Here is a 25,683-nt window from a genome sequence, read left to right as displayed (position 1 = left end):
TCCATGAATACTCACAATTAATAACTCAGGGATATGACTTTTGTATTCAGAACAGAAGAGATACATAATGATCTTTTTTTTAATCAAGACCCATGAAAAAGTGAAATATCATTAATATGAAATAAAGAAAGTATACTATTGTATTGTCATGAAGATTTAGATGTAAAAATCAATTCTACATATTCTAGAATTAGACTAAGAAAAAAATGATTTTAATTTGTCATTCAATTACTGAATAATACATTAACTAGTAAGACAGAATTATTTTAGGTTTAGTTTTAACTTAATTTTATTTTATTTCCCCAGATTAGCACTTGGTGCTGAGAGGGAAAAGGAAATGAAAGTAAAATATATAAATCTTTCAAATAGTGACTTTTATTTTCATCAGTAAACTCTATTATAACTGCTATGTTACAGCAGAAAATGGTAGTATTAAAACAGGTCAGTGTTTCCAGTTGTATATGTACTTGAAAACGTGTAGTCAACTTAAAATTAGTCTAATTTGTTCTTATTTTTATTACAATCTGACATCTAAATTCTCTTTTTTATTTTATATCCTCATTGTTTTATATGATTTATTCTGGAAGCACTTACTTAATGTCTACTGTATATGAAAATAATACATTAGTACTGAGTTTAACACCATAATGATTTGATTACTTTTCTGGATTGCTAATGAAAACTATTTTCTGAATATCTGGTTACTTTATTACATATGGACATCAAACTACAGAGGATTCAAGGAATGTTTTCTTCTTCTCTGCTTCTAAACCTTTTTTTTGTAATCTTACCCACCAAATTTTCATTTGTCTGTTTTATATTCCCTTAATTAGTTCCCATTTCTTATCATCACCTTGCCCACACCACTACAAGGACATCATCTTATTTATTTACTTTGTTATATTTTTACAAAACAAAACAAAACTAGTGAAAAAGCATTATTTACATACATAAACTCTTCCCAAATGCCACAATCCCAAGTGTACTTAAGCAAGGTGCTGAGCAAAGAACTTCTGGAATCTGGATAGAATAAAGTTCAAATCCCAGCTTTGTGACCTGGTAAAACCCTCTGATTCTCAATTTCATGATAAAATTGGGGGGGGGGGGGGAGGAAATCACCTAAAACGTTGTAAAGCACTAAACATAGAATTATAGTTAAGATATATTATTTTTGTATGAGACAGCCTGAGCCCATTAGCCCATGTAAATTTTACTTTTCAAAGTATCTGTTTCTTCATTCACAAAATTGGAAAATAAACTCATCCATAGAGTTTGTTCAGCATGGCACCAGGAACAAATAATAGTAGCCAACATTTCTTTAAAAAAAACTTACTATGTACTGTGTTTAGAATTTGCACAGATCATTTCACTCAAATCTCACCATAAGTTTATGAAGTAGGTACATGGCTATTTCCTTTTGCAAGATCTTGTAACTTGCCTCAGCTTTCACAGCAAGTAGCCAGACTCTGGGGCCTGTGAATATACCACATCCACCAAAAATTTAAAAAATACAAGCTAATTTTATTCACTATTTATTACATTGCTAGTTTCCATCTCTCTTCATTACCTTTTTTTTTTCCTAATGCATATTATGAAGCTGAAAGAATTTTGACCTCAAAGACTGGCTCCCTGGAAGAAGATCTAAATCTAATCCAATTTTATATATATACACACACACACATATATACATACACATATGTATGTATATATGTATATATACACATGTATACATACATATGTGTATGTATATATGTATATATATATAATTGCATATAACTATATATGTTAAATATATATTCATTATATATACATATAAAAGAAACATCTTTTCTAGCAACAAGATAAAAGGCTATAAATTATTTTCCACTGACCTTTAGTAACCAAAGCACATATATTTGAGATAATAGACTCAAATTATTATTAATATTTGTGTTAAAACATTTTGTTATATACATTTGAGATATAAAACTTTAAAATTCAACATCTGTATACACTACAAAATGATCACCACCTCACCACCTCAAGTTTCATTACCATCCATCACCATACAGTTGACCCTCTTTATCCATTCTGCCCACGCCCAACTTCCTTCGTCTCTTTACCAGTAGTCTTTTCTCTATGTCTATGAGTTTTTATTTTATTTTGCTTATTTGTTGTTTTGTTTTTAATTTCATGTGAGTGGAAATCATACAGTATTTGTCTTTCTCCATTTGACTTATTTTACTTAGCTTAATAGGTCTGTTACTGAACCCAAGTTCGGCTATCCCTGGTTGAAATGCCATTACTGAAATGCCATGGTTGAAAGGCCATTACTCAAGAGACAAGTTTTTGATTGGAAAGGAATTTGAGCTTTATTCAGGAGGCCAGCAACCTAGGGAGAAGGCAGACTCTTGTCTCCAGAGGTTTCCACCTGGCCCAAGGGTTTTTAAAGGAATTTAGGGAACTTAATTAGCAAAGGGAGTACAGTGGCCTACGATATTTCTTGATTTCATATAGACTCAATGATGCCAGCTACATTTTCTCAGTTCTCCAGAGTTGAGCAAGGGGGGTTTCTGTTTGTGTTTTGTGATGTGTAACAGTACTCTGTTCTTGCTGCAAAGGTCAGCAAGGTCTTCAGATACACAAAGGGAGTTCAGTAAAATCATCTATGTGACCTAGAAAGAAAAACAATTTGCTAAACAATAGGTAGGCTAATCAGATAGCCAAGGTGGCTTCAAACAGACTTGCTGGCTTCTGTGGCCTGGAAAATTTCTGGTTCTTCACTCCTTAAGTCCAGTGGCCTGCAAATCAAAGAAAATAAATTAATTCTGTTATACATCAAGGGACTTAGGTCAGCAAGTAAGGAATATGTTAACTTGCAGCAAGTTAACTCTTAAGACTGTTTGAAGTACTGTTACAGGTTCATGCATGTTGTCACAAATGGAAAGATTTTGTTCTTTTTTATGGCCAAGTTGTATTTATTCCATTGTATAAGTATGCCACATATTCTTTAACCATTCATCTATTTTAATGGTTATAATTGGCACTTAGCATCCATTACTGTCTATTGTGGTTTCTGTATTGCAGAGACAAGAAAACGAAAAACTGCAATATCTAGACTTCACTAAAGCTGAATAGAAATTGCGTTCCATCAATAATAAATATACGTGAAATGTAGATGATCTAGTGGAGATCATTTCTAGATGTCTTAGCAATTTCATATGGTGGATAAGATCATGGACATGTGAGATTTTCTGAGTCTCTGACTTTGTATTAAAATACAGAACCATCTGGAATGGCAGTGGGACTCTATAATGTAGTGTTCAATCACTAGCTTCAGGGTAGAAAGGGGCAGCCAGGGAGATCGTGCTGGCTGCTTCCTGGTAATCCAGCTTCCTTTATTTAGTACAATGAGTTCTTAAACTGAGTAATTCCAATGTTGGCTTTTATGTTTCTCAATTTCCTGATTATAGTTGAGGTAGTATCTCCCAGAGAGTCATATCTGTGGTTCTTAGAGTTACTCCTACAGCCCTTCCTTCTAGTAATTTTGGAAGCATCTTATTCTTGGTTATTAAGACTCTTTTTGCTTGAATACCTAGAGTGGTTTCTGTTTCCTGTGCTAAATCTTGACTAGCTTATATTGTATCCTAGTTTGTCGTTTTTGAGCAACACATCCATAATGTTCCCCGCAGCTTAACTGCACTTTAGACAGGCCTCAAGACTCCATGCCTCTGACCTCCCTTTCTTCAGAGCATTTGCTTTAGAAAACTAGTAATTGTAACTTTTTTCTCTGCCCCTGAAATGTAAACTTTCTTTCAGCCTCTTGCCAATTTTACAACCCAGAAATGTCTTTCTCAAGTACCAGGGAGTCATCCTTTTGAAATGTAATTACAGAAAAGGATAGGGCCTCTCCCTCCCCAGCTAGGATCTGCAGAAAGCTAGGAGCCCACTGTTAATAAGTGACAAGTACCAAACACAGATATACAAAGCACTTTGACCAACCTCTCCCCCAGCCCAGTATCCTCCAGTATTTTCCCATTAGCTCACTCCAGCATTTGAAAATCCTCCCACCTACCTTTGGTTCAGTGCAGTTAAATTCCATCTCTTTCCCCTGTTTCAATAATCCCTTTCTTTCTTTTTGAAATACTCTTGAATAAAGTCTTCCTTGTCTTTTTAACTGGTATGATGATTTTCTTTTCTTTCACAGTTCTCATCTTATGGTTTAAAGTTTTGTAATGTCCTTCATAATATTAGAAGCAAGAGGAAAAATACTTCATCATATTTAATTGTTTAAACTATATTGTGAACTGTTTTATTCAATCAAAAGAATATATAATTAAGGAATATTTATTTTATAAAACAATATAATAAACATTTGTGTACCTTCCATTCGCTTCAAGGAATAGAATATTAGCAGTAATTCCAGCCTCATCTATATTACTCACTGAATACATTAATATCCCCCTACCCTAGAGTGACTGTTCTGAGCTTTATATTCAACATTCCCTACTGTTCTTCTTTAGAGCTTTATTTTATATATGTATATCGCTAAGCAATGTTATTAAGTTTGTATGTATTTGATTTTTACAAGAACAGTTAATCAATGTAAGTATTTTTATGGAATATGCTTTTATGTTCAACAATATGTTGGATATTCAACCTTGTGAGAGACTGGTCATAGTGGCTTTTTATAAGCCCTGCAAAAATGTTTTTTTTTCTGTATCACCTTTTATAGCCTCCATAGTAGAGTTGCCTACAGAATCAACTCAGCATATGAAAGAGCATTATGAAGTGAAGTGAAAAGAGTCTTGGATGTGGATTTGGTAAATTTAGTCTTTTGGCACCTCATTCTGAGTTTGATCTGGACTCTGCCAAATCTTTTAAACTCGTGTCGTTTTTTTCTTCTTACAATGCTGTTTTGCATTAAATCACTTCTAAGCACCTCAGAATACTTATGTAATTGTTCTCTTATAATTTATCAAAGAGGAACAGTGAGACTATATTGCTAAGCAGGAACAAGAATAAGAATGCATTTCCCGATAGCCTGAGGTCAGATTAAATGCTGTTGAATAATACATAGAAAAATAAGGCTTGAATATTTGCAATTACAGTATGCATTATAGTATACACAGGCAGTATACAATTATAGTATAGATAGGCAGCTAGTAACAGCTGCCTCTAAAGACTTATTGTCCCTATGTAGAATGGTATTTTCAAGTTAAAATGTTCCTGACATATTAAGGATCATTGTAAATAGATCCCTTATAGGAAAGAATCAATGATTTTTAAAAGTGTTCTTAATGTATAACTAGTAAACTATAGTTTTAATATTATCTTGGGGATAGCTTAGCAATGTTGGTTGATAGGTTGGTGATAAAATAATGGCAAAAGCCAAAGAAAAAGGGCAAACACACAATGTTTTAATTTGGAATATTACAATGTTTAAGCATTCTTACAGCTGATAATGAGCTGAACATAGACATATTATTTAAATTCTGTAGAAGTACAGCATAAGAAATACTTACTGTAAAATGCTACAAGTATTACAAGAAAACATTTTATATCCAGGAATATGGAATAATTGCTTTCCTTTGAGTTTAAGATACATATTAAATGGAAGTATGAAATCTGTTTATTCCATTACCTTCTATGTATTTATTCCAAGGTAAAATAAAGATATTTGGATAGGTGATGTAGAACAGCACCATAGGTACAAGCCAAAACTTTATTTTACATATGCTTTGCTTCCATTTTTATATAACTGTGTAATTTTAGGGGAAATTATTTATATTCTCTAAGTTTAATATTCTCATCTACTAAATAGAGATAATAATAATACTACCTGATAGAATGATTATAAAGATAAACTGTGATAATTTATATAAAACATCAAGTATAATTATAAAAAATAGTAAGAGTATTGTTAAGTATACATAAGCTATTTATTATATTATTATTAAAAATTGAATATATGTTCTGTGATTGTGTTTAACAGGGTGGTCAGGACATCACTGTGATAATGGACTTGAGGAGTGCATTTCCAAATTGTGTGTGCATGGAATACGCATAGAAAATGAACCTGACTTTGGCTCAGAATGTTTATGCATATCTGGATTTGTGGTAAAGACTATTGATGGTTTTGTTGTGATACTTTTTTCATTGCTTCTGAAATATGGTGAATAATAGAAAATTCTTTGGTGAGAAATTAGGTTGGAAAAGTTAATATTAGTGTTTCTTTCTCTGACTGTACATGCTGCTTCTCAGCATTCCCTTTTCCTTTCTTGTCCATTCATCACAACCACCCTCAGCCTTTCCTTTCAGGAGAAAAGCATTCTGATAAATTGATTCACACTAAGGTGCAAGTCACTTAATGTATTGTCCTTTAATGTTTTAATGCATTTGGAAGGAGGATGCCAGTAGAGAAATTACTTAATATTGTCAGAGTCTTGGCAGAACCTCTATTTTGCCCAAGGGCATAGCACTGCTTCCAGAGTTGGGCTCAGAGTATTGTATGTCCAAGGAGAATGAATCTGCTTTCTTTGCAAGTCTGGACTGGCCCGAACTCCATTAGCACTGGAATAGACTTACCTTGGTAGCAATGTCTCTATTAAAAAATAGCTTCTGACCACAATCCTTTATTAAAACTGACCACAGCACATGAATATAGTAAGGGAACAGCAATTGGCAAGACTATGATGTCAGGAATTTTAAATGTATATTTATAAATGTCATTAAAAGATAGACCAGTCTAAGATGAGATTAAGGCTCCATAATTAGAGGGGACACACAGTTAGATGACCCAGTGCAAGATTAAGGAATCAGACTTAAAAGGAAGATGAGACCTGCCCAGTGCCTAAGAAAGATGCACAAGTATGGGTAGAACCAGACTCCTTAGAGCTGGAAGATGAGAAAGGAAGAGTCAGAAGTAGGAGTCTCCAGAAGTAGTCAAGGAATTGAATGGAAAATGGTCAGTAACTGTCATCAAAAAATAATTTGAGAAAGCCTGTGCTTCAGTCAGATACTCTTCCCTTTTGAGGGTATTCCCAAGGCTCATCTGGCTGAGAGAGATATGTATAAGCTAAACCAGAACTGCCACCTTCCTGAAGTTTTAGAGTCCTCCTACCCTGGTTCTGCTCTGGGGAAGGGTATTTTTCTTAGTGATCACAGAAGGACGATCTTTGGGGAAGAATTTTAGGCACTCTGATACGTGAGTGTGGAAAGTATTTGGTGACAAGAAGTTAATTGTATGATGCCTCAGATTATACCAATGTTGGCTTCCTCAAAGAGATAGTAGAAAGAAAACAATCTGAAATAAATCCTTTATTTTTTAACTAAATTCTCCTGCCAATACAGACTGGTATATAGAAAATAAATCGTCATTTCATAAATGTTTTTATTGAACACAAAGAATTTACTACCAAGTACCCTTAAAATTTCTTTCAATAGTTAATACTCTGGGATATAACTTTTCACATTGTAATATGAATCAATTAATACTTGTATATTAGTATACTTATATATTAGTATATATTGAAAATATAAAAATCTTGAAAAATATGTGGTTTTATAAAACCACAAGTCTACTAAGTAGAAGGAAGTGTCATCTATATTTTAGTAAGGCATTTAATAAGTTAATTTGAAATTAATATTCTTATACTTTCTCAAATACTTTAAAGCTAAAACAGAACTAAAAAAACCTTACTATTATAAGAGAGAGTGGGTAAAAAGCTGTAAGGGAGATTCAACTTTGTTAATGCATTAGTCATGTTCTAAAATGAGTAGATAAAGATAGAGGAAATTTGATTTATTGAAAAATAATTTAATATTTAAATGTTATACATATCAATGGTCTAACAGTACAGACATTTAAAATTAGATATACTTAAAAGTATATCCTTGAAAATAGAACATAAATTATCAATAGGAATAAAACGCAAAATATTTTGAGGAACTATAAGAAAATCAAAGAAAATGTTTAAAGTCTTTGTTGGAATGACAGAAATTTTACTGCCAAGTTAGAATGCTAAATATTGAAATAAGAGAATGACAAAACTATTTTGGAAACAGGTATGACAAATGTATAAGATCATTGAAAAATTGCCTTAAATTTATTTTCTCCCTTTTACAACTAATCCTGAGAGTAAATGGGATATGAAAAAAAAATAAGAATCATAATCCTGATCTCAAACTTCTTTAATTTCTTATATTCTTTAAAAGAATGTCATTCACAGAAAGGTATAAAATTTGAGAGAATCTTAAGAAACAAAGCAGTTCAATGGATTAGAAGACAAGTAAATTTATTTGTATTAGGATTAGGATTAAGTGTGCATGTAGAGTTTGGTGAACATGAAAACAGTGGACATAGGGAATAATTGACAATTCACAGAGGGGATAGGGCATGGCATTCTAGCAGCAGAATAGGCAGAAAGAGACTAAATATTACACCAGTTAACATGTTCTAGTAAAATATTTGCTTATTTCTCTGTCCACTCTGATAGGCTGTGAACTCAAGCTGGTATAATTTTAGTATCCTTAACAGCACAGAATATAACATATATTTTTTTTATTTTAGTCGTCATTGAAATTGAAATTGTTTTATCAGAGTCCTAGCATGTTAATCATAGTTGTTTTAAATTTCTAGTCTGATAATTGCAAAATCTCTCCCATACCTGAGTCTGATTTTGGTGCTTCTTCTGTCTCTTCAAATTGTACTTTTCATCTTGTAATATGCCTCATAATTTTATATTTATAGCCAGACATCGTGTCCTGGGTCTAAGTAACTGAGATAAATAGATCTTTAGTGTAAGACTTTATTTTCATTTGGCTAGGAGTCAGGCCATGTTTGCTGTTTGCTGTAGCTATTAGGTATCAGAGGCTAAAATTTTCTGCTGATATCACCTTGTTTTTGTCTTCCCCGTAATCATTGGGTTTTCTTAGGATTTCTTAAATAGACATGAGATGTGTAGCTCTTTTAGTTATACCCCTTGTTATTACAAGAGACCTCTCTTGATGTAGTTAACATGTGGAGGGAGGAGAAGCTTTCAAGAGTTCTATGATTAGGTCTGACTTCTAGTGAGACTGTGCCTCACGCCTGGGCTGTGACGTTCACATGTGCTTCTCAGTCCTCCTCTCCCTTAGACGCAACAAGAAAACTTCAGGAGGCTAGAACTGAGTATTTCCTTTCTCCCAGATTGATTAGGCTCTGGTAAAATAGTTTTCCTTCCTCAGGCCTTGCTAAGAAGAACATAATATTCTGGCAGAATTTCAAAATGGCTATTCTCTCCCCCTGTTGGAAGCACAAAGGGATTTTTCTCCTATCTTCACTGTGAGAACGTGGAGGTAAAACTTAGGAAAGTTATGGAGGATCCCCTAAGACGGGACACCTCTGGAGTTTTGAACTCTCAAGATTGTCCAGCATTTTGAGAATTACAGTGTGCTCTCGTGCCCTGCTACTCGCTCCAGCAGTGGTTTTTGCTCCTGAGTGTCTGTTTTGGTGAGCTATGATTCTCTGTATCTACCTGACTGCCCCACTAATTTGGCAGAGAGCAGTTTTCCTTGTGACTTCAATTCTCTGATGGGTCTAAGGAGAGTTCTTGAATTTTAGTTTGTTCAGCTTTTTAATGTTTATGAAGAAGGGAAGGATGACTTGCAAGCTTCTCGCAAGCTAGACCAGAAACCAGAAGTTTTATTACTGTTTTAAGGGGCATATTTAATAAGGAAATGAGGTGAGTTTTCCTCCATTCATGAAATTCAGTGTATCTTTTAAAAAACTGATTTCCTTTTTCTAATTAAGTTTCCCAGGTCTCTCACCTCAAATGATTGCTCTGTTTTCCAAAGTTGCTAGACATTTTTATGGAAAAGATGCCAATTTATCTGGCATCCAATTCCCCACTAAATTGTAGAAACTAAAAAATTATAAATCATCTCACACAAATAAGTATACCAGTTGCTACCACATGTAATCTGTGTTAAAGTGCATTAAAATGTATCAGTTTAATGGGGATATCTGAGCATTGAATTTCTGAATATAACTTGATACAGCCGACCTTATTACAAACTACTAAGCCTTTTATTAAAATAATTTATAGCAATTCTCTTTACATTAAGTCTGTTTATGTTACCTTCTCTCTGATGTCCCTATTCAAATAGATCTCCAGAAAAATGCCACATTCTATATTCTTTCTATTTAGGCTATTTTATTTAAAAACTCTCACTAATTACATTGCCATATAAAAATGTTAACTCAGCTGCATGTTTATGTGATTAGAGAAAATTAATATTACTGCAATTATTATTTGTTTGATAATGAAGAGTAATTTGAGAATTAAATAGCCCCTACTGAATAGGGGGATAGTAATCTATTTTTTTCCGTATTTCTAAGAATTAAATTTTAGTAGATAATATGAAAGACCTGAACTCTCGGGTTTTTTATAATGTTTAGGGCTGTGACAGTCTCTGACAAACTGATAATTAGTGTGGATTATTCTTTTTAGCAGAACTGATTTTAAAAGTGAATCAAAACATAAAGTGCTGATATTATTCTAAAATTCAAATGCTCTGCAAAAGAATGTAAATGACAGAACACAACTTATTGAATATCCTAAGCTTGCTAAGAAAATTCAAGACAAGTGATCTTCCTCCTTTTATTTGATCAGCATTGCTCATTTTTTCCTCAGTAAATGAATTTCACCAGGCAATATTGATCCATACCATACATTAACCAATGACTGTCAATGGGTCATACTTATTGCATTTTGCAAATGATGGTCAACAAAAGTGTTAATTGCATTCTTTAAATTAAAACGAATCTTTATGTAGTATAGAAGCTGTATTTGTATTCAACAAAATGGAGGAGAAGGGAGGAAAATCTGTTTTCTGAATAAGGAAAAAATGCTCTGAGTTCTACAGCAGTCCAGTCTATTTGCAATTTCTTATTTTTAAATGTCAACTTAGAAATAGACCTGAAAGCAAGACACAGGATAGCAAGATAGACTGTTTGATTTGATGTTTGTCTAGAGTTCTGTTGTTTATTTTTCATGATATAAAGTCATTGATGTTGTTAATGAATATTTACAAGTATTTATTGTGTTCGAGATCCCATTATTCGCCTATTAAATAATTAAAATATGTGTGTCTCCATATAGGAAGTAAGGAAGCAGAAGTATAGTTCTTAAACTCATAATTTCTTTTTTTAAAGAGATGTTTTATTGCTTTTGATATTTATTCATATTTGAGCTCAAGTTATTTATACATTTGATCAGTCAAAACACATCTAAAAAAAAAAACAGCATATCCTTTGGACACTCACCATAGCAAAGTATTTGGAAATCATATACCGTATATAGGAACACACACTGTTCTTAACATTCAAATTAGGGAAAAGAGGACAGGTCCGTATGCAAACACTTGAATACACAAACAAAGAAACAAGAACATTTGTTTTAAAGGAAATTTGATGCTTTGCCTTAACGTATTCTGTGCATATATTGTGTGCAGAGCACTACACTAGATCCTCAAAATAATGTAAAAATTCATTAGTTTCAACATCATACCAAAGAGAGTTTTCATCTGAGTGAAGGAGACAAATGTGTAGGGTATAATACAGCATTCAGCAATGGGTTCAAAATGCAGGAAACTGTATGCTGAAGGAAATGAAGACATTAACTAGGATACTGTTTATGTAGTACTAATATTAAAAATAATAAGGCAAGGGGTGCCTGGGTGCCTCAGTTGGTTAAGCGTCCAACTCTTGGTTTCAGCTCAAGTCATGATCTCACAGTTTGTGGGTTTGAACCCTGCATCAGGCTCTGCACTGACAGCATAGAGCCTGCTTAGAATTCTCTGTCTCCTCCTCTCTGTCTGCCCCACTCCTTCTTGTGCATGTGCTCTCCAAATATATAAACAAACAAACAAACTTTAAAAAAGTAATAAGGCAATTGGCAAACCCTGAGTAAAATAGTGATTAGAAGAGCTTTCTCGAGGGACGAAGATTATGGCTTCCTCTCAAGGGTTAGAAAGGTATCCCCAAAAGTATTAAGTCTTCATCGGTACCTCATATTGAAAAGCCTACCTTCAGGGATTGATCAGTACTGCTAATGAGAAGTCTAAATATATAATAGCCAGTTTAAAAAATCTGCTTCTCAAGACTAGTTTCACCATGAACAGAGATGTGTGTTCTCAGCATACTCAGCAATACAGTAACTTAGTGTTTTACAACCCAAAGTATATAAAAGTTTTGGAGAAGGAGGGAAGGTGCAAATTTGAATGAAAACATGTATTTTAATAATGCAAATAGGACATTCTCTGTAGTAAATAAATATATTTATTATGGGAAATGCAGTTTAATATTTTTAGAAATAGAATATTAAAAATAACTTGTCTTACAATTTATATAACAGACATATAGCATAGCCATTATGCACAATCTAAATCTCTCAGACTAGTTATTATTATTGATAAAAGAAGTATAGTAGAATTATGACTACACTTTAGGGCTATTTAGATAATATGGGTAATGGTTGTCCACCTCTTTATATGTCTGTGTCATGTTTAAACATGGTAGTGGAGTAATGTTTGTATTTTGGTAGAAACAGAATACTCTTGGTATCATATATTGCCACAGAGGAGAATAGGTTTAATGTTTTAGACCTAGGTTATATGGAAAATTCTTTGAGGCTCAGTTTCAAAATTTATAGCATGAGGCAAAACCATACCTAAGATAACATTGTGAATCCATTGGAGAGTTGGGAGTAGAATTTTATTTTTTTATTTTTTTTCAACGTTTATTTATTTTTGGGACAGAGAGAGACAGAGCATGAACGGGGGAGGGGCAGAGAGAGAGGGAGACACAGAACCAGAAACAGGCTCCAGGCTCTGAGCCATCAGCCCAGAGCCTGATGCGGGGCTCGAACTCATGGACCGCGAGATCGTGACCTGGCTGAAGTTGGACGCTTAACCGACTGCGCCACCCAGGCGCCCCAGGAGTAGAATTTTAAATGCCCACACTTATATACTAGTGTTCTTTCCTCTACACCATACCTTTTATTCACTTATATTAAGATAGATATCTCTATGTAATATTGATGGAGGTATGGGCAAAAGATATTATTGAACTACTACTTTTCAAAATGCAAGCATAGGCTGAATTCCAAAATCCATTCCATACTCCCATTCTCCCAGTACCAATATCCCCCACCAGAATTGTTAGAGTTGATGAACAACATTATTATCCAAAGTCTATAGCTTTTATTATTATTTCAATTTAAATTAAAGTTAGTTAGCATGTAGTGTAATAATGATTACAGGAGTAGAATTGAGTGATTCATCACTTACATATAACACCCAGTGTTTATCACAAGTGCCCTCCTTAATGCCCATCATCTATTTAGCCCATCCTCCTACCCAACCCTTGGTTTGTTAAGAATCTTAACATCCCTCCCGCAACCCTTGGTTTGTTAAGAATCTTCTATGGTTTGCCTCCCTCTCTATTTTTATCTTATTTTATTTTTGCTTCCCTTCCCCTATGTTCATGTTGTGTTTCTTAAATTCCACATAAGAGTGAAATCATACAATATTTGTCTTTCTCTGACTGACTTATTTTGCCTAGCATAATACACTCTAGTTCCATCCACGTCATTGCAACCAAAATCTGTATTTTACATTAGAGTTCACTCTTGGTGTTGTACATCATATGGGTTTTGATAAATGAATAATGATATGTGTCCACCATTATAGTATCATACAGAGTATTTTCACAGCCTTAAAATCCTGTGATCTACTTACTCATCCCTTCTACTCCTCTAATTCCTAGCAGTCATTCATGATTTTTTGTCTCCTTGGCTTTTCTTTTTCCAGGATGTCATATAGTTTGAATAATACCATAGCCATTTTAACATAACTTCTTTCACTTCAAATATGCATTTATATTTTTCCATGCCTTTTTATCACTTAATAGCTCATTTCTTTTTAGTGCTGAATAATATTCCCTTGCCTAGATGTACCACAGTTTGTTTACCTGCTAAAGGACATCTTGGTTGCTTCTGAGTTTTAACAGTTATAAATACAGCTTCTATAAACATCTGTGTGCAGGCTTTAGTGCATTCATAAGTTTTCAGTTTATTTCAGTAAATATCAGAGAATGGAAATTGCTGGGTTGTATAAAAAAGTGTGGTTAGTTATGTCAGAGACTGCCAAACTATCTTCCAAAGTGCTGTACCATTTCCAATTTTCATAAACAATTAGGTAGCATTTTATAATTTATTTTCATAGCAATTGCTAAAACCGTAACCCATCAATTGTTTGTGTATCTCTGTATTCAATATGTGACTGAACTCTCCCTCCTCCCCTCCCTTCCCTTCTGTTCCCTCCTCACCTCTCCACCCTGCTGTACTTCTCTTCTCTCCAGTAATAAGCTCCATGAGAACAGTAACTATGCATATCTGTCGTTACCTCTTTTTCCACATTGATACCACATAATAGATTCATTCTAAATAAATATTTATTTATCAAATGAGTAAGAACATGAGTAAGACCATAAATATTTTGGTGTTAATCATATAAGAAATTTGCAACACAGATTAGATGCAATGCCATACACTATCAAAGATATAGTGAATTCCTTTCTATAATAATAAACTGATGTAAAACACCATTTGAGCCACAAGCTACCATGAAAGTTAGTTATCATTGGTGAAGCATTAACTATTTGCCAGGCTAAGTGTTTTGGATGCATTACTTCATTTAGTGCTTTAAAAAAGAAAAAACAAACTTGTGACATAAGAAGCATTGTTATCCCTATTTTACAGATATGGAAATAAAGAGGTTAGAATACTTTATGTAGCTGGTAGATCAGGAAGGTTTTGTTCTGTATTCAACTCTAGGTCTGAATCTTTTTACACTGAGCTATGCTCAAATTTCTCTTGGCAAACACAGTCACACTAAAAAGGATTTAACTCATACAATTTCTACAAAATTTCTCTTACATTTTACACCAAAATTTCTTATTTCACATGGCTCTTACATTATAACAAATGGAAGTGTGCATTTTACATCTGCCAGTTTATTCTATAAATAATTAAATACAGGCGAGGCAGCAGGAAGAAATATGATAACCGACATCTACTGCATTCTTTTGATGATAAACACCAATCTCTCTGTTCCCCTGCTTTTTCTAGTATTGCCACTGAAAAACAGCAGGGTTTTAATGCTTCCCTTGTGGCCTAGGAGTCTTTTTTGCTATTCATAATCAGTGCATCTGGTTTAGCTTTTTTCCCCCTTAATTAAAAATAAATAAAACTAAGAAAAGAGTCAGTCTATAGGGAAGAATAAGACCTGTTGCTTGTCCCTCTCCATGCAGCTCAGGGGCACTAATTTTCAGCACAGAGTATTTTCCTTGCTGTATTTGATATATTTTAGGTGTTAGATGGTATCCTTGTACCATGGTACTTGATTTGGTTTTGTGTTACTTCATGTAACTGTTTTCATGTCACTTGCACTTGAATTTTCCAAGTAAAGGGAGGATTGTGTGCATATTTTCAGAATGTGAAGATCAGCTTCAAAGCCTTCAAACTATAAGCCTAACCCACTTCAGTCTCAGTCTAAAGGGAGAGAGATAACATGTATTGTCACAGTGGGTTACAGGAAATAGATAGGCTACTACTAAATAGGAAATAGTAGGCTACTACTAAAGGAGTCAGAAGCCATCCTGGTTAATGCTTTAAAATGAAGATTGCAGGGGCGCCTGGGTGGCTCAGTCGGTTAAGCGCCCAACTTTGGCTCAGGTCATGATCTCTCTGTCAGTGAGTTCAGGCTCCACACTGGGCTCTGTGCTGACAGCTCAGAGGCTGGAGCCTGCTTCAGATTCTGTGTCTCCCTCTCTCTCTGCTCGTCCCCTGCTCACGCTCTGTCTCTCTCTCTCTCCAAAATGAATAAACATTAAATTAAAAAAAAAATAAAATGAAGATTGCACCTTTGTATTTTAAATGATCTACAAGATGAAGAAAAATATAAAATGATCAGTACTGTAATGAATCATTGTGTGTGTCATGCATACAACTGTGGCTATTTGGTTGGCATGTAATAACAGCCCGAAGAGAGATAGACAACAAATGATATTTATTAACTAATGTGTTTTGATATAGGTATGTATACAAGATACTATAGATATCAAAATAAAGGTACAGAACCCTACTCAATTTGACTGAATTGGTTCAGAAAAGAGTTCCAATAGGAGAGCAAGCCTGAATGACAATGACAAGTGTAGCAAGTATGATTGGGTGTAGGTTGAAGTTGCCCTACAGAGAAGAGGTACAGAAAGTTGCACATTATTAAATGATTCTGATAGGATGGCTAACACAGAGTAGATTCTCAATATTGTGTTGAACTCAAATCAAATCAAACACAAATTATTTTAATTTAAATTAAATACAGTGGTATTACCAACATGAACTGTACCATGGTGGAGCCTATAACTTTAAAATTCAAACTATTTATTTATTCAGAGCCCAATATCTATATTTATAGTTAACATATAGGAAAATAACTAGTACTTCTTTGATTAGAATCAAAATAATTGACATGAAACTTAATTTATTCATTGTAGAAAGTTGATTAAATATCATCCACTTAAAATTTGAAAGTAGTCTATTTGTGTATATTTTCTATCAAAATATAATATGCTTATTGCTACATGAATAATTTTATTTCAAAAAATTGATCTGTACTCATAGTTTTCTGAGTTTATTTTAATGTGAAACATTAGAAAAGTATTCAGAGAATATTTTTTGCAAAGGGAGTTTTAATTCAATACAATCCAAGTCCCAAAAATAAAAAAATGTAATTTATGTTTTTTAATGTACAGGTGCATTTAACAGTACTGAAAAAGGGGGGAAAGTTTGAATATCTTTATTATAAATGTATTAGAAATATATGATTTGTGCACATTGGTCTGAGTAATTTGTATATATAATAATTCATATTCAAATATATAGCTTATTCATCAAATTGTACCTTTCATTTAGTAATTACAATTTAGTTATCAAATTACAGACCCATTGTATTCCACAGGCTTTTTATTTTATAAGTCACCTGTGAACTTCAATGGAAACCAAGTAATATAAAGATCTTGTCCCAAGACTCCGGTTCAACATTTGTAATCAATTTGAGTTGACCAAATCAAAGGCTTTTGGGTCTCCAACTCAGTAGAATTATCACTCCCTTCTTTTTACTTAGCATGAAGCAGACTGACATAGACTGATACCACAAGCTCCCCCAAGAGTATTCTTTACTAGCCTATGATCTCTAACACTGAGCTAGACACTTGAGGACTGTTTTTGCTCTTAAAAACTTTGGTCTACTGGGAGTGCAAAATATGTCAAACAGCAATCACAGCATGACAGATAACAGCTGCAGTTAAGGTCTACACTATATTTCATGAAAGCACAGTAGTGATGTATTTAAAAACTGTTTAAGGAACATAGAAGATTTCCAAGAGAATTTTGAGTTGAATCAAAAAAGTTGGGTATCTGGGTTACCTAGGTTCAGGGTGGGGATATGTGGCAGTAGTGGGATTCAGGAAGGAAAAAAATATATGTGAAGTAGTAATTATCATAATTTATGTAAAAAAGTGATAAGAAATAAGCATATGTTTTTAGAAATGGTCAGTGTCTGTGTGTGCTAGACTACATCATTTTTACTTTTCCTGGGAAAGTGGTAAACCACTGATGATTTTTTCAGCTAAGGAATTACCTAGTCGGACTTTTATTTTAAAAAATAACTCTGAGGTGTCTCAGTGGCTCAGTCAGTTAGGTGTCCAACTTTGGCTCAGGTCATGATCTCATGGTTTATGGGTTTGAGCCCCATGTCAGGCTCTGTGCTCACAGTACCATGACTGCTTGATATTCTCTCTCTGTCTGTCTCTGTCTCTGTCTCTCTCTCAAAAGAAATAAACTTTAAAAAAATAACTCTGGCACATATTCTATAGTTAGTAAATATACTTGTGAGGGCTTGCCTCTAAAACAGTGTCTCTCAACCTCTTGTCTCATCAGCTTTCTGTAGGAAATCTGTTGTCTGAACATTTTGTCTCTAGTGTTAACCCTGGCTTCTCCCCTGAGCTGCGCTTTCCACTTGCCTTTCTCAAATATCTTCCAATAGCCAGATCAAGGAAAATGTCTGATTCAGTACAGTCCTCAAGATATTTATCTTTTCACTCATTAGTTCTCCTAGAAGTTGTCCCAGAAGATTAGAATTGTATAGGAAAGCAATGAGCGTATATTTTCAAAGAGAACTCCACCTAAGCAAATCCCTTGAAGATCCCTTGAAGATCTGGTAGCCAAATTCAATGAAGGGAAATAAAGTTATCTTCTAAGAAAGTAGAAAACTCACTTCAAGAAAACATAGGCCTCGGGACACCTGGGTGACTCAGTCTGTAAAGCATCTGACTCTTGATTTGGGCTCAGGTCATGATCTTGCAGTTCCTGAGATTGAGCCTGTGTTGGGCTCTACGCTGATGGTGTGGAGCCTGCTTGAGATTCTGTCTCTCCCCCCTCTCTCTGCCTCTCCCTCTCCCTCTCTCTCTCTCTCTCTCGCTCTCGCTCTCGCTCTCGCTCTCGCTCTCGCTCTCACTCTCTCAAGATAAACATTTAAAAAAAATAAAAGAAAAAGAAAATAAATAAAGGGGCACCAGAGTGGTTCAGTCGGTTAAGCATCTGACTTCGGCTCAAGTCATGATCTAGCAGTTGGTGGGTTCAATCCCCGCATCAGGCTCTACGCTGACAGCTCAGAGCCTGGAGCTTGTTTCGGATTCTGCGTCTCCCTCTCTCTCTGACCTTCCCCCACTTGTGCGTGCTCTCTCTCTCTCTCTCTCTCTCTCTCTCTCTCTCTCTCTCTCGAACATAAATAAATCTTAAAAATAATAAAGAAAGAAAGAAGAGAAATAAGTACAAAATGAGGGAATGAGAATTCCTGTTGTTTTCTGTCAAGTCATCATGCAGGAAGAAAAGAATTCTAGAACTATATGTTTCTTGAGAACTTGCCACCTTTTTCGTAGATTCTCGAGATAGTGAATAGATGCAAATATCCATAGCATTAGTGGCATTAGTGCCACACACAGCCTAGACAGATAATTCGTGCCATCATATCACTATCTATGTGCTCCATTATGATGAGCTCTCTACAGAGGACATGTGTAGATCAGACTTACTTCTCTAGGTCTGTCCACTGACAGCCTCCATAGAAACAGTTTAGATGATCACTACTTCTCCTGGAAGGGCCCTATCATGTTTAGAATATTACATGAGGAGGCTTTATTCTTGAAAGATCAAGACTTAGGCTACATCCTTTTTAGATCACAAGGTTCATATGAGACTGTATAAAGCTTTGGTCATGTGAACCATCAATAATCTTCAGGGTTTGGAAGCCCAAGGGATATTTCACCAGACTACTATTCCAAAATCCTGATTTCTTATCTGATGGAGTTTTTCAAGAAGGATGGAATTTTATGTTCATAGGAAAAAAGAAATGCAGAAGTACCTAGATAAAATGCATTTTCAAAGGAATGTTATCTTTTAGGGTTTTTTTTTCCAACAAATGTTTACTGACCACCAACTATGTAACTATGTTCTAGACATCATACTAGCCATGGCCATTCAGTAGAGAGTGGTCAGAGGCACTTTTGTTATGCTGGTAAAGACATGTAAATCCATTTGGTATACAAACAGTCATACAATAACAATTCTAATTATTGATATGGACTCTATAGATATTATAGAGGAAATTCTAGAAAAACTAGAAATAAAATATGTAGTCCAATTTTGAATCATAAAACTATCTCAATATTATATACTTTATGTCAAAGTATTCTTAATACTTGATCTCTGATCATTAACAGATTCTTTTATTATTATTATGGGTGAATGATATCATTCTTCAGAATATTATTCTCAGATTCAGACTGACACTAACTTTACCTTTCATCTCCCAGTCCAGTTAGCTAACCACATGCAGAAACCTGCAAGTATCCTTTACAAGACAACAACACTGAATCAACAACTTTGAAGGTTTTTTCCCCTTATCTAACCAACAAGTTCTCCCAACATGGGAGAAATATACTAACTAGATGTAAATTATTGGTTATTGGTTTTGTGACTGGACATTGATTTGTTACTTGAGACCTGAGAATTTTATATAGTAAAATTTTTATAGAATTGGAAATTATGTAAATGATGCAAAAGCTTGCCAGAAAGCAGAAATTATTGAAAGAGAACTTCAGTTTAGTGAACCTTTCCTAATGAAACATGATAGTTCCAATTAGCATAAATCGAATGTTTCACTTTATATGAAACTGGGAAGAGTTTATTGCTTCTTAGAACTGTAATTGATGGGGTAACTAAGCCTATACTACTTAGAAACAGATTTGCTTGGTGGTTTTATATTGGATGTTCTGCCTGATGTTTCCTTTATAATTCTACAAGAACACCATGTCATGAATTTAGCGTAATAATCATCTGAACTGTTTCTTCCAATTATCAAAATTATCAAAAAGATATTTCAATTTAAGAAGGCATATATCACCCTGAGAAAATTTTCAAAGAGTGTTAAGCTACAGGTAGGTAAATCCACTATTATAAAATGGCAAAATTAGCCTATATAAGTCATGGGTATGTGATTTGTGAGTTACATTAAGACCCTGCCATTAGAAGATACCCACCCCTACACATACACACACACACACACACACACACACACACACACACACACAATTGCTCTAATATTCTGCTGTTGCTGACTTAATAATTAACCATTTTTTTAGCAAGTGGATCTATATTTTCATTTGTACTGGCCCCCACAAATTAGGTAGACAGTTTGCTATATAAACAATAAAATAGGGAGTCGTGGGTGGCCCAGTCCATTGAGTGTCCAACTCTTGATTTCTGCTCAGATCATGGTCTCATGGTTAAGTGAAATCAAGCCCCACTTGCAGCTAGCCATGACAGCACAGAGCTTGCCTGGGATTCTATTTCTCTCCCTGTCTGTCTCTCTCTGCCCCTCCCCTGCCTGCACTGCATACGCACATTCTCTTTCTCTCTCTCAAAATAAACAAACTTAAAAAAATAAAAAATTAATAATGTTTTTTGATAGTGTTGGAAAAATTCAAGCTCTCAGTTATTTTAGTAAACTTTAAGGAGTAAACTACTAGTTCTAAGAGGAAAGTAGATCAAACCACAGAATTAGATTGATATGAAACTGTGACAACTGGGAATTTGGGTGTTTTGTTTTGTTTTGTTTTGTTTTGCTATATTACACACTCATCACCTCAAGTAGAAAGTAAGGATGAAGTACATTATGTCTTCAAATGTTACTGTCAATAGAAACATTGTTTTGCTCAGATCTTAACATGTTGATACTGATTATTAAATTTAATTGATAGTGATATCCATTAGGCTATTAGAATAAAAGAATGTTTTTATTACCTAAAACAATCAACTGTAGGGTAGAACTGTTCATAATAAATGTTGAAGATGTAATAAGAGGTAAAACATATAGCACAATGATTATGTGTGTGGATTCTGGAGTCTTAGTGCCTACATATAAATCTAGGCTCTGCCATTTTTTTAGGTCTGTGACTAGAGAATTAGAAGGACTATGGGATAATACTAGTTATCCCATAATCATAATTTCTTACTTAGTTGAGATGATTTAAGAGTAATTCTGCTTCAGGAGAGACTCATATTTCCAATTTCTTACTCTACATCCATATCTGGATAGCTAATGAGCCTATCAAGTTTAAAGTACTTTAGGGGGCTCTTGGGTGACTCAGTCAGTTGAGCATCTGACTCTTGATTTCAGCTCAGGTCATTATCTCCTTGTTGGTAGGCGTGGAGCCTGCTTGGGATTCTCTCTCTCTCCCACTTTTTCTGTCCCTCCCCAACTTGTGCTTGTGGTAGCTCACACACTCTTTCTATCTCAAAACAAATAAATAAATAAACATTTAAGTATTAAAAAAATACCAGTGTTCTTCACCAGTGTTCTTCAAATTAGTAAGTTGCACCACTACGCACATCACTGATAGGAACAAAAACTTAGGAATCATTGATTTTATATATATATATATATATATATATATATATATATATATATATATATATATATATATATATATATCTCACAGCTTCCATTCTTCCCTGTACTCCAGACTCCCTTAAGAGTCTACTATCTACAAAACATTAACTTAATCCTTTCATAATATAAATCAAACTGTATCTTTTTTTCCTAAATATTAACTACTCCAATGGCTTTCCATAACTCTCATAATTAATTCCAAATACAAGAAACACATTATCTTACCTATCTTGCCTATGTCTGTGACCTCACTTCCATCCACTGATGGCCTTCCATTCATCTCTTTATTCATATCCCCCATCTTGCTGTCTTTCAAACATGCAATGCATGTTCCTGTCTCAGGGCCATTATACCCCTCTTCTGTTTGCTTTGAATGCTCTTTTCCTCAGAAATTCACATTCAGATTCCTGATCAGAAGACTTTCCTGGCCACTCCCTTTAAGAGTCCTCCCTATTTGTCCTTATTATTTATCTCACAAAATTTTGTCTTAAAGCCACTTATTACTAATTAGTATTAGTTAATTAATTCTGATTCCTTTACTAAAAGATAAGCTATGTAATGAAACAAACATTGCATATCTTGTTAGTTATTTTATTCCAAGCACTTGCAACAATCACTGACACTTAGAAACTGATCATGAAATATTTGTTGAGTAAAGACATAGAAGGCTACACAGTGACCATGGAAAGTGGATGACCATATTCTCATAAAGGTTTGATTCAAAAGATCCTATTTGCATTTTTCTCCTCAAATATAGATTCAGAAAGAAAAATATTTTTTAAGTCATGAAGTTTTGTAGAAATGGCTATCTTTGTCATGGCACATATTACATTTCAATAACTATCAGCAAGTAAGTTATTATGCTATTCATGGTAGGTACTCAATACATATTTGATAGATGAATGATGAGTGAATGAGAGATATATTGGCAAAATAAGTAAATTAGGGTAACTGAAGTTAGGAAAGAAATATAACTTTAATATTTGCTGAATTAAAGCAAATTTAAATATTTGAAATACTTATATCCTTCAGTGTAATCCTGCAGTTATGGGAAAAGAAATGTTCAACCATTTATGGTTTAGTTTTCTTGTAACATTACCAAGTGAGGGAGAGATTGATACCAACCAATACTGGTTGATACAGCAATAACTTCTAAATTTTTCCTAGAATAATACAAATTTACTTTTCATTCATATGAAGTCCAAGTGAGTGTTTCTGATTTCAGATATTCTCCTTCAAAGAAAGATCTATGGATCTGGGCTACTTCCTTTTTGTGGCTCCTCTATCATTAATATGTGTTTTCTGAAGTCGCCACATGGAAGAAGAGGCTGGAGGTTCATGCATAGCAGACTCTTGTCAATCAATCTGAAAGTGACATACTTCATGATCATTCACATTTCATTGATTAGGAGTAAATGACGTGGTCTCACATAAACACAAGAGTGAGTAAAACATGTCCAAGAGGAAGAAGAAATAAGTTTAGTGAACATGTAGTAAGCTTTGCCATGCAGTTTTGAATTTAACTAAGGAAAATATAGAAGTTTCTCTAGGATAAATTATGTTAGTGTGTGTGTGTGTGTGTGTGTGTGTGTGTGTGTGTGTGTGTAGGAGGAGGAGGAGAGAGAGAGAGTTCAAACAATTAAAATACTGAAATAAATTTGGAGGAACATTTAATTTTAAAAAAGGCTCTATGATTTTAATTGCTGGTACTTGGGAATATAATAAGACATTTCTTATCAAGCTCAAAATTAGGAAAATAAATTCACCTTTGAGACTTAAATACTGAGAACAGCACATGATGGATGTGAGCCTAGGCATACAACATAGGAAAGAGAAAGTATGGCTTCCCACCAGGAAGAATGGATGTATTAACATATCCAGTGATATAATAGTCAACAATATTAGAGAACATATCAGAACCATAGAGACAAATGTTAGTTCCAATGTAAAGTTGTCTAAAGATAGATATTTAGTCTATGAATATCAGGTATTCCAGATCATTCTTATGGCAGTATCTTAGCCTTACGTCATTAAGTATTTGAATCACCTTGTTTTACATGTTCTGATCTAGTGTACCTCAAGGATATCTGTGATTCCTATGTAGCAATGGTGACATGGGGAAAACTTGTTGATCATGGGGCTTTGAGGATCCCTTAACCCCATGGTAGTGATTTCTCAAGGTAGTTGATAATAACTTCTGATTATGATTTAGTAGGAAAATGTTGGTCGTGCAAATATTTTTGCGCTATGTAACAGCTGTATTTTCACCATAATCTAATATATTTGCATTCTGATCTCTATCCTAGTTCCATGTGTATTTTCAACAATCTTTGAATTCTTTCCAAGCCTTGCTGCTTACCCTTGAGTAGAGAAAAAGACAAATCTCTTGGTCCTTAATATGTGGAATCATAAAACATATGTTTTTCTTGCTGTTTCTTCTATCGCTTCTAGCTACACTTTTTACCATTTTCTACATGTTAGATTTTTTTTTAATTTTTTTAACGTTTATTTATTTTTGAGACAGAGAAAGACAGAGCGTGAACAGGGGAGGATCAGAGAGGGGAGACACAGAATCCGAAACAGGTTCCAGGCTCTGAGCTGTCAGCACAGAGCCCGACACAGGGCTCTAACTCACGGATCGTGAGATCATGACCTGAGCTGAAGTCAACCGCTCAACCGACTGAGCCACCCAGGCGCCCCTACATGTTAGATTTTTTTAAAGCAGTTATAAAACATCAAGAATTCTCTGACCTTATAAAAACTTTCAGGTGTTAATTGAAAGTGAATACAGAATTTATAACTCTGAAACAAATGAAAAAAGGACATCTAAAGTAAAATTTACATTTTGTGCAAATTATATGAAATCTTGAACAAATACTAGCCCAGTTAAGTAAGGATACCTGTTGAATGTGTCCTTAGTGTTAGGAAATAGGCATGCATTACTATTTTTAAATAATATTTGAATTGTATTTTCATAAAGTTCAAAATCTACAAATAGTGTAACTAAGTGTTAATTCTATATTTAAAGGAGAATCCCCAGATATATCTGTACTTATTTATGTATGTATCACAATTCTCTTCCCATAAGCTAAAAACAATTTCTTTATGCAGAAATTATCTTGTAAGTTTATGGCAGAAATAGGCTATTCACATAAACCTAAATCTATAAGGATCATTGCTCCGTAAGCCAATACAAATTAAAATGATTCAAACATCACAAGAAAATGTTTTCAAATTATCTGTTGCATATACTGCATTTTACATTTGCTTCCAACTAAATATGACATTTAGAGTGGAAGAGTTTATAATTTGTAACGAAGCTTTTAGATCCATATTGACTACCATACAGCACAAATTCTTCCTTGGAAAAAAAAATACCCTCAAAGGAAATGTGAAATAGTATTTTGGCTTAAAATTAAAGAAATGAAGAATACATTTAGGCATTTAATTGAGCATATCCAAAATTTGAAGGATTAATTTTGAAATGCAGATAAAATTTACCCTAAAGACTTTATTTTCAAGCAAATTAAGGTGATGATTTGAGCTATCAAATATGACAAGAAAATGCCTCAGAACTAACTTAAAAAC

The 25,683-nt window shown here is 34.0% G+C and overlaps 1 protein-coding gene across 1 annotated transcript in view; it reads left to right on the top strand.

Moving 5' to 3' along the window:
• LOC109499722 (protein eyes shut homolog) overlaps positions 1-25,683 on the top strand; it is an 866,761-nt gene that overhangs the window by 79,658 nt on the left and 761,420 nt on the right. The window contains exon 3 of the mRNA XM_045057710.1: positions 5,975-6,099. The gene's annotated coding sequence lies outside the window, so the exon portion shown is untranslated. The remainder of the gene's footprint in view (positions 1-5,974; positions 6,100-25,683) is intronic.

The sequence above is a fragment of the Felis catus genome, chromosome B2, assembly GCF_018350175.1.
Source record: "Felis catus isolate Fca126 chromosome B2, F.catus_Fca126_mat1.0, whole genome shotgun sequence".
In the NCBI taxonomy this organism is placed as follows: domain Eukaryota; kingdom Metazoa; phylum Chordata; class Mammalia; order Carnivora; family Felidae; genus Felis; species Felis catus.
Note: the sequence above shows the minus strand (reverse complement) of the source record. Positions and strands in the feature narration are given on the sequence as shown.